Raw genomic sequence first — 8,467 nt, 5'->3', positions numbered from 1 at the left:
AATGTGGTCCCTATTTTTTGTCTACACAGGCTTCGTTTGTGATCCAGGTAAATGGGAGATTTTTTTTTTTTTAATAGGGGATACATCGTGTTCTTTGCCATATAGGCTTTTAGATGCCTTTTTAGCACGAGATGTACAACATAAACCACAACCTCTGACCGCGCAAGAAGGAAAAAGCATAAATCCAGTGTCAGATGGCACGTAAAGCCAGGAATTAACTGTACCCCTTCATTTCGTGTGGTTAGTGATGCTTATGATATGGGAACTTGACCAACTTCTAGCATCAAAGATCAGGTGTCGGAATATCCTTGTTTATTGACATGTTGCACCATTATTTTATGAGAAAATAACATTGTAGCTCAGCACATTGTTTCCTTACATATACATTGTTTCCTTACATATACATTGTTTCCTTACATATACATTGTTTCCTTACATATACATTGTTTCCTTACATATACATTGTTTCCTTACATATACATTGTTTCCTTACATATACATGGTTTCCTTACATATACATTGTTTCCTTACATATACATGGTTTCCTTACATATACATGGTTTCCTTACATATACATTGTTTCCTTACATATACATGGTTTCCTTACATATACATGGTTTCCTTACATATACATTGTTTCCTTACATATACATTGTTTCCTTACATATACATTGTTTCCTTACATATACATTGTTTCCTTACATATACATTGTTTCCTTACATATACATGGTTTCCTTACATATACATTGTTTCCTTACATATACATGGTTTCCTTACATATACATTGTTTCCTTACATATACATGGTTTCCTTACATATACATTGTTTCCTTACATATACATGGTTTCCTTACATATACATTGTTTCCTTACATATACATGGTTTCCTTACATATACATTGTTTCCTTACATATACATGGTTTCCTTACATATACATGGTTTCCTTACATATACATTGCTCCCTTACATATACATTGTTTCCTTACATATACATTGCTCCCTTACATATACATGGTTTCCTTACATATACATGGTTTCCTTACATATACATTGCTCCCTTACATATACATTGTTTCCTTACATATACATTGCTCCCTTACATATACATGGTTTCCTTACATATACATGGTTTCCTTACATATACATTGCTCCCTTACATATACATTGTTTCCTTACATATACATTGCTCCCTTACATATACATGGTTTCCTTACATATACATGGTTTCCTTACATATACATGGTTTCCTTACATATACATTGCTCCCTTACATATACATTGTTTCCTTACATATACATTGCTCCCTTACATATACATGGTTTCCTTACATATACATTGTTTCCTTACATATACATTGTTTCCTTACATATACATTGCTCCCTTACATATACATTGTTTCCTTACATATACATGGTTTCCTTACATATACATGGTTTCCTTACATATACATTGCTCCCTTACATATACATTGTTTCCTTACATATACATTGCTCCCTTACATATACATGGTTTCCTTACATATACATGGTTTCCTTACATATACATTGCTCCCTTACATATACATTGTTTCCTTACATATACATTGTTTCCTTACATATACATGGTTTCCTTACATATACATTGTTTCCTTACATATACATTGTTTCCTTACATATACATTGCTCCCTTACATATACATGGTTTCCTTACAAATACATGGTTTGCTTACATATACATTGTTTCCTTACATATACATTGTTTCCTTACATATACATGGTTTCCTTACATATACATTGTTTCCTTACATATACATTGTTTCCTTACATATACATTGCTCCCTTACATATACATGGTTTCCATCCATATACATGGTTTCCTTACATATACATTGTTTCCTTACATATACATGGCTTCCTTACATATACATTGCTCCCTTACATATACATTGTTTCCTTACATATACATTGTTTCCTTACATATACATTGTTTCCTTACATATACATGGTTTCCTTACATATACATTGTTTCCTTACATATACATGGTTTCCTTACATATACATTGTTTCCTTACATATACATTGCTCCCTTACATATACATTGTTTCCTTACATATACATTGTTTCCTTACATATACATTGTTTCCTTACATATACATTGTTTCCTTACATATACATTGTTTCCTTACATATACATTGCTCCCTTACATATACATGGTTTCCTTACATATACATTGTTTCCTTACATATACATGGTTTCCTTACATATACATTGTTTCCTTACATATACATGGTTTCCTTACATATACATGGTTTCCTTACATATACATTGTTTCCTTACATATACATTGTTTCCTTACATATACATGGTTTCCTTACATATACATTGTTTCCTTACATATACATTGTTTCCTTACATATACATTGTTTCCTTACATATACATGGTTTCCTTACATATACATGGTTTCCTTACATATACATGGTTTCCTTACATATACATGGTTTCCTTACATATACATGGTTTCCTTACATATACATTGTTTCCTTACATATACATGGTTTCCTTACATATACATTGTTTCCTTACATATACATTGTTTCCTTACATATACATGGTTTCCTTACATATACATGGTTTCCTTACATATACATTGCTCCCTTACATATACATTGTTTCCTTACATATACATTGCTCCCTTACATATACATGGTTTCCTTACATATACATGGTTTCCTTACATATACATTGCTCCCTTACATATACATTGTTTCCTTACATATACATTGTTTCCTTACATATACATGGTTTCCTTACATATACATGGTTTCCTTACATATACATTGTTTCCTTACATATACATTGTTTCCTTACATATACATTGTTTCCTTACATATACATTGTTTCCTTACATATACATTGTTTCCTTACATATACATTGTTTCCTTACATATACATGGTTTCCTTACATATACATTGTTTCCTTACATATACATGGTTTCCTTACATATACATGGTTTCCTTACATATACATTGTTTCCTTACATATACATGGTTTCCTTACATATACATGGTTTCCTTACATATACATGGTTTCCTTACATATACATTGTTTCCTTACATATATATTGCTCCCTTACATATACATTGTTTCCTTACATATACATTGTTTCCTTACATATACATGGTTTCCTTACATATACATTGTTTCCTTACATATACATTGTTTCCTTACATATACATGGTTTCCTTACATATACATGGTTTCCTTACATATACATTGTTTCCTTACATATATATTGCTCCCTTACATATACATTGTTTCCTTACATATACATTGTTTCCTTACATATACATGGTTTCCTTACATATACATTGTTTCCTTACATATACATTGTTTCCTTACATATACATTGTTTCCTTACATATACATTGTTTCCTTACATATACATTGTTTCCTTACATATACATTGTTTCCTTATGCCAGTTATTTGCATGTTATGTTACGCTTCAACTAAAGACGGCAGGGAAGGGACAACGCGGATTGACGGCTTCATCAAGGACTTTCTCTACCTCTTGGGTCATGTTCACACGTGGTAGAAAATATCTGTTGTAAACTTTTGGACACAGCAATTTTTTTTTTCATTGCCGCATTCCAAGATCCAGAACTTTTTAACTTTTACCGACATAGCCGTATGGGGACGTGTTTCTCGTAGGATGAGCTTTATTTTTATTTCAACGCACCAGTTTGGGGCGCATATAATGCATTGTATAACATTTTACTTTTTCTGGGGGGGTGGGGGGGGATGCAATTCTGCTGTAGTTTTTTGGGTTTTGTTTTTACGACGTTCCCCGTTAACCTTATTCTTCGGGTCGGTACCGTTACGGCGATACCAAATTTATATTTTTATTATGTCTTATAACTTTTGCACAATAAGAACCCTTTTTTTTTAGAAAATCATTTGCTTTTGTGCCATTGCATTCCGAGAGCGATGATATTTTATTTTCCTGCCAACGCAGCTTTGTGAAGGCTCCTTTTTTGCGGGACAAGTTAACGCTTTCATTGGTAACATTTCGGGGGACATAGTACTTTTTGACAGTTTTTTGGTGAGGTGGGACTAACACAAAAAAACAGCAATTCTGACATTGTTTTTAATTTTTCTTTACGCTGCTCGGATTAAATAACGTGCTCATATCGTTTGGATCTTTACGGATGCGGCGATATTCATTTTGTGTATTTTTTTTTCTTTTTTGAAATAATAAACTATTTTTAATAGGGAAACACTTTTTTGGGGTTTTTTCTTCTTTCTTTTTATTAATATTTTTAAACAAACATTTTATCAAATAAATTTCAGTCCTTCTAGAGCACTAGACTATGCGATCGGCTGATTGGCCATATAATACACGGAACACCCTTCTGCATTGCAGTTCCGCCTCTGGCAGGGCCTGATAGGTGTCCAAAGATGGCAGACCTGGGGGCCATTGTTAGGACCCTGGCTGTCCAAGCAACCCATCAATTGCCAGGGGGCATGGGCTGACAGAGGGAGCCCTCCTCCATCTGACACCCCTTAGATGCCATGGTCGCTATTTATTGTGGCATCTAACAGGTTAAACAAGAGCAAAGAGTTGACTGTATCATACAGCTGAAACCTGCAAGTGATGGCACAGACACATCTCCTGTGCCCATGGCATCGCCATGACGTACAGTTACGTAAATTCGCAGGAACTACTTAGCGCCCATCACGTAATAGAACGTCATGGGGCATTAAGGTGTTAACATTCACAGCAAATCACGTGTTACATGCAGATTTTCCAAAGATGTCGCCACAGTCTTCACCTTCATGCCGCATTGCCATTGGTGAAATTTACCATGAAAAAAATCTGCAACAAATAGGACAGGTCGCGGATTTGCAGTAGGTGGATTTGCAAATCCCAATTCCCTTGCTGTGCACTGAACTATGATAGGAACAGTCTGGACTCCAGACTGATACATTTTACCTGCGCTGATACACTGTAACAAACTAGGAGGACAGAAAAGAGATTTGTGCTGCTGATGTGTTAAACTTTCTGAGGATGAAAGTGTAACAGCCCCTCAGCTGTGAGAAGCATTAGGTCCGTATAGGTTTTCAGAACCTGGGTGTAAAGCAAAATGCTCCTATTCACTGATAGCAAGCAGAGATCTTTCAAATGGTTAGAAATTGAAACACACAGTACATTAGACAATTGCAGACGTTTTCACTATTAAATCAGGTACGTGGCGAAGAGTCGGAAAATGCGTCAAATTTATTAATGGCCTGCGCAAAAAACTGGTGTAAAAGAAGATAAAAGTGCCAAACAATGCGCCACGTTTACCATACAGCTCGCACCCTTGTAATAAATTTGGCGCAATTTGGTCTAATTTTTACATGACGTCCCATACCGCACACAATAATGAAGCCATGTCAGAGCTCTGTGTGATACATATGGTGGACGTGGGAGGACGGGATTACGGGAGCTCACAATTACAATTGTATTTAATGGCTGGACAATGTGAATATATGAGCCGGGTATTTACTGGCAGATCTTGTTCTGCGCTTCGTGGATTCATCGTAATCGCTTTACATCCGTTTTCTGCAGTCTGTAATGATTGATTCTGGAGCGATTAATGCTTATAATATAGGAGGTGCGCGGCCGGGGACTGACTTGTCCTGGATTGAACTTGCAGAGGAATTTTCCCACTGACTCCAGGACTGGAAATAACTGTGAGTATCTGATGCATGGGATAGGATATGGAGGCCGGAGATGACAATGGATTGTGAATGTTACAACGTTTCCTGTTTCGTATTCTTTACATTTCAGGATGCTGTTTCCTATCAAGCTACTGACAAAAGACGTTATTTATCGTACGCGCTCATTTCAGGGCCTTCCGAAGAAGCCATCACAATGAACTGACATAATACAGCCCAATAGACGGTCATAAGAAAAAACGCGCATCATGCCGGGCGGAAGCAACGGGCAGCTATTTCTTCACTGGAACGGAGGGCGGCAGGGGGCACATCTCATACGTGTTTTAACGAGTTCAAATTAAGTTGTGTTTGAAAATATTACACGGTAAAAAGTGTGTGACCCCCTTAACATCATGTCCATATGTGTTGCCCCAGAACTGACTATGGAGTCGGTCCCCTCCTTGCAGCTATAGCCGCCCCCACTCTTCTGGGAAGGCTTTTCACTAGATTTCGGGAACATGGCTGCCGGGATTAGTGAGGTCGGGTGCGGATGTTGGGTCCCGGCTCATAGTCTGGTAATGGTGGGGATGAGGTCCGGGCTGTGCCGTCAGGTTCTACCACCCAAAATCTGCAAACCATTTCTTATGGACCTTGCTTTTGTCCCCGGGGTCATTGTCAGGAGAGGATCTCCCCCAAACTGTGACCCCAATGTCAGAAGCTGCCAGTTCTCCAGAACATTGTAGCCGCAGCATAGGATTTCACAGGAACTAAGGACCCGAATCATGAAGACCCTGACCTTTAGGATGTATTCACACATGCAGGTTTTGATCAGGTTTTTTTTTAATGAAAATTGTGAAGCCATAACCATTTTGGAGTCATAAAGGTAGAGAAAATATAAAGGACAGATACTACTTCTCATCTTATTTAATTCCACTCCTGGTTTTGTCTTCAATAACTGCATCAAAAAACCTGATCAAAACCTGCACGTGTGAACACACCCTTATATCTCCATAACCAAACACTATAGGTGTCTCTACACATCTGGGCAGTAAGTCCATCTCCTGACACCCGCCAGATGGTGACGTGATTCCCCCAAGAGTAAATATCTCTCCTACTCCAGTGTTAGTGGCTTTACCCCTCTCCAGCTGACGCTTGGCATCATACATTGTCATCTCAGGCCTCTCTGCTGATGCTCAGCATCATACATGGTGATCTCAGGCCTCTCTGGTGACGCTTGGCATCATACATGGCGATCTCAGGCCTCCGCTGACGCTTGGCATTATACATGTGATCTCAGGCCTCTCTGGTGACGCTCGGCATCATACATGGTGATCTCAGGTCTCTCTGGTGACCCTTGGCATCATACATGACTATCTCAGGCCTCTGCTGACGCTTGGCATCATACATGGTGATCTCAGGCCTCTGCTAACGCTTGGCATCATACATGGTGATCTCAGCCCTCTGCTGACGCTTGGCATCATACATTGTGATCTCAGGCCTCTCTGCTTACGCTTGGCATCATACATGGTGATCTCAGGCCTATGCTGACGCTTGGCATCATACATGGTGATCTCAGGCCTCTGCTGACGCTTGCCATCATACCTGGTGATCTCAGGCCTCTGTTGACATCATACATGGTGATCTCAGGCCTCTGTTGACATCATACATGGTGATCTAAGGCCTCTGTTGACATCATACATGGTGATCTCAGGCCTCTGTTGACATCATACATGGCGATCTCAGGCCTCCCAGCCGACGCTTGGCATCATACATGGCGATCCCAGGCCTCTGGGCTGACGCTCGACATCATAACCATGAGCATTTAACCCCCTACACTCGGTGGCCCCATTTGTGGACCTGTGAGGTGTACTGACCGACTGTGGCAGAGCTGTAGTTTATAGACACTGCTACTAGACAACAACAGCCGCTATTACAGGTGACAGGCGGCACAACTGGGAGGAAATGTGGAGAACGGACATGTTAGAGGGGTGAAATCCAGCCAAAGTAACGGAGATCTTCAGTACGACACTAATCCTACTGATAATGATTGTCCATGGAGATTGTGGGGCTGTGGACTGGATTCTGCGTGCATGGATGTAGCTGAATCCACAAATGAGATAGATTAGATCCCGTGCTGCCAGTGCTGGGACTTGTGGTTCCACAGCAGCAGGAGAGCCGCAGGTTGCCGGTTCTTGGCCTGACATGTTGTCGTTCTCCCTGCCGGAGTGTCTGAACCCCTCTGGAAAGCCTCAGCATGTGTAGATAGAGCAGATCACTGTAAACTGTTGTAACATCTGTCAGCTTATCATGTATATACGATGCAACTTTTTCCGAGGGAGCTGTAAAACTGCATTAGAACATTCTGTTTTATTTCAGCTTTTATATGCCATTAAGTGAAGATTAACAAGTTATAAAACTAAAAAAAGAAAGCATGAGGCACCGCTGAGGCTATAAGACACGAGGCGCGCTCCACTCCCCTCCCCCGTGATTCACTAATTGGCAGCGTTTCTATAGGACTTTTCAGTAAACATTTCATCCGGGCTCCAAACATTTTCCTTATAAAGGGCGGTGGGGTAATGGGGGCCGGGTGGTAACAGGTGGACTACAGACAGGTGTGTGGGTAAAAATAAACATTCATAGAAGTGGGGGTACTGGTCCTGCCCATCAAAACCATAACCCAAACCCCCCCCCCCCCCACACACACATCTAATATCTCATGGGGTGGTCTATGTATCTTTAATACTCTTATTATTATATATCTTCTATCAAAGGAGAAAATTTATTAAG

At 39.2% G+C, this 8,467-nt stretch overlaps 1 long non-coding RNA gene across 1 annotated transcript in view; it reads left to right on the top strand.

Annotated features, from left to right (window-relative positions):
- Positions 1–7,464: 7,464 nt before the first annotated feature.
- Positions 7,465–8,467, top strand: part of LOC142743690 (uncharacterized) — a 35,416-nt gene continuing 34,413 nt past the window's right edge. The window contains exon 1 of the long non-coding RNA XR_012881620.1: positions 7,465–7,616. This is a non-coding gene — a long non-coding RNA (uncharacterized LOC142743690). The remainder of the gene's footprint in view (positions 7,617–8,467) is intronic.

The sequence above is a fragment of the Rhinoderma darwinii genome, chromosome 2 (assembly GCF_050947455.1).
Source record: "Rhinoderma darwinii isolate aRhiDar2 chromosome 2, aRhiDar2.hap1, whole genome shotgun sequence".
NCBI classification, from domain to species: domain Eukaryota; kingdom Metazoa; phylum Chordata; class Amphibia; order Anura; family Rhinodermatidae; genus Rhinoderma; species Rhinoderma darwinii.
The sequence above is the reverse complement of the archived record's forward strand: the minus strand, read 5'-3'. Positions and strand labels throughout refer to the sequence as shown.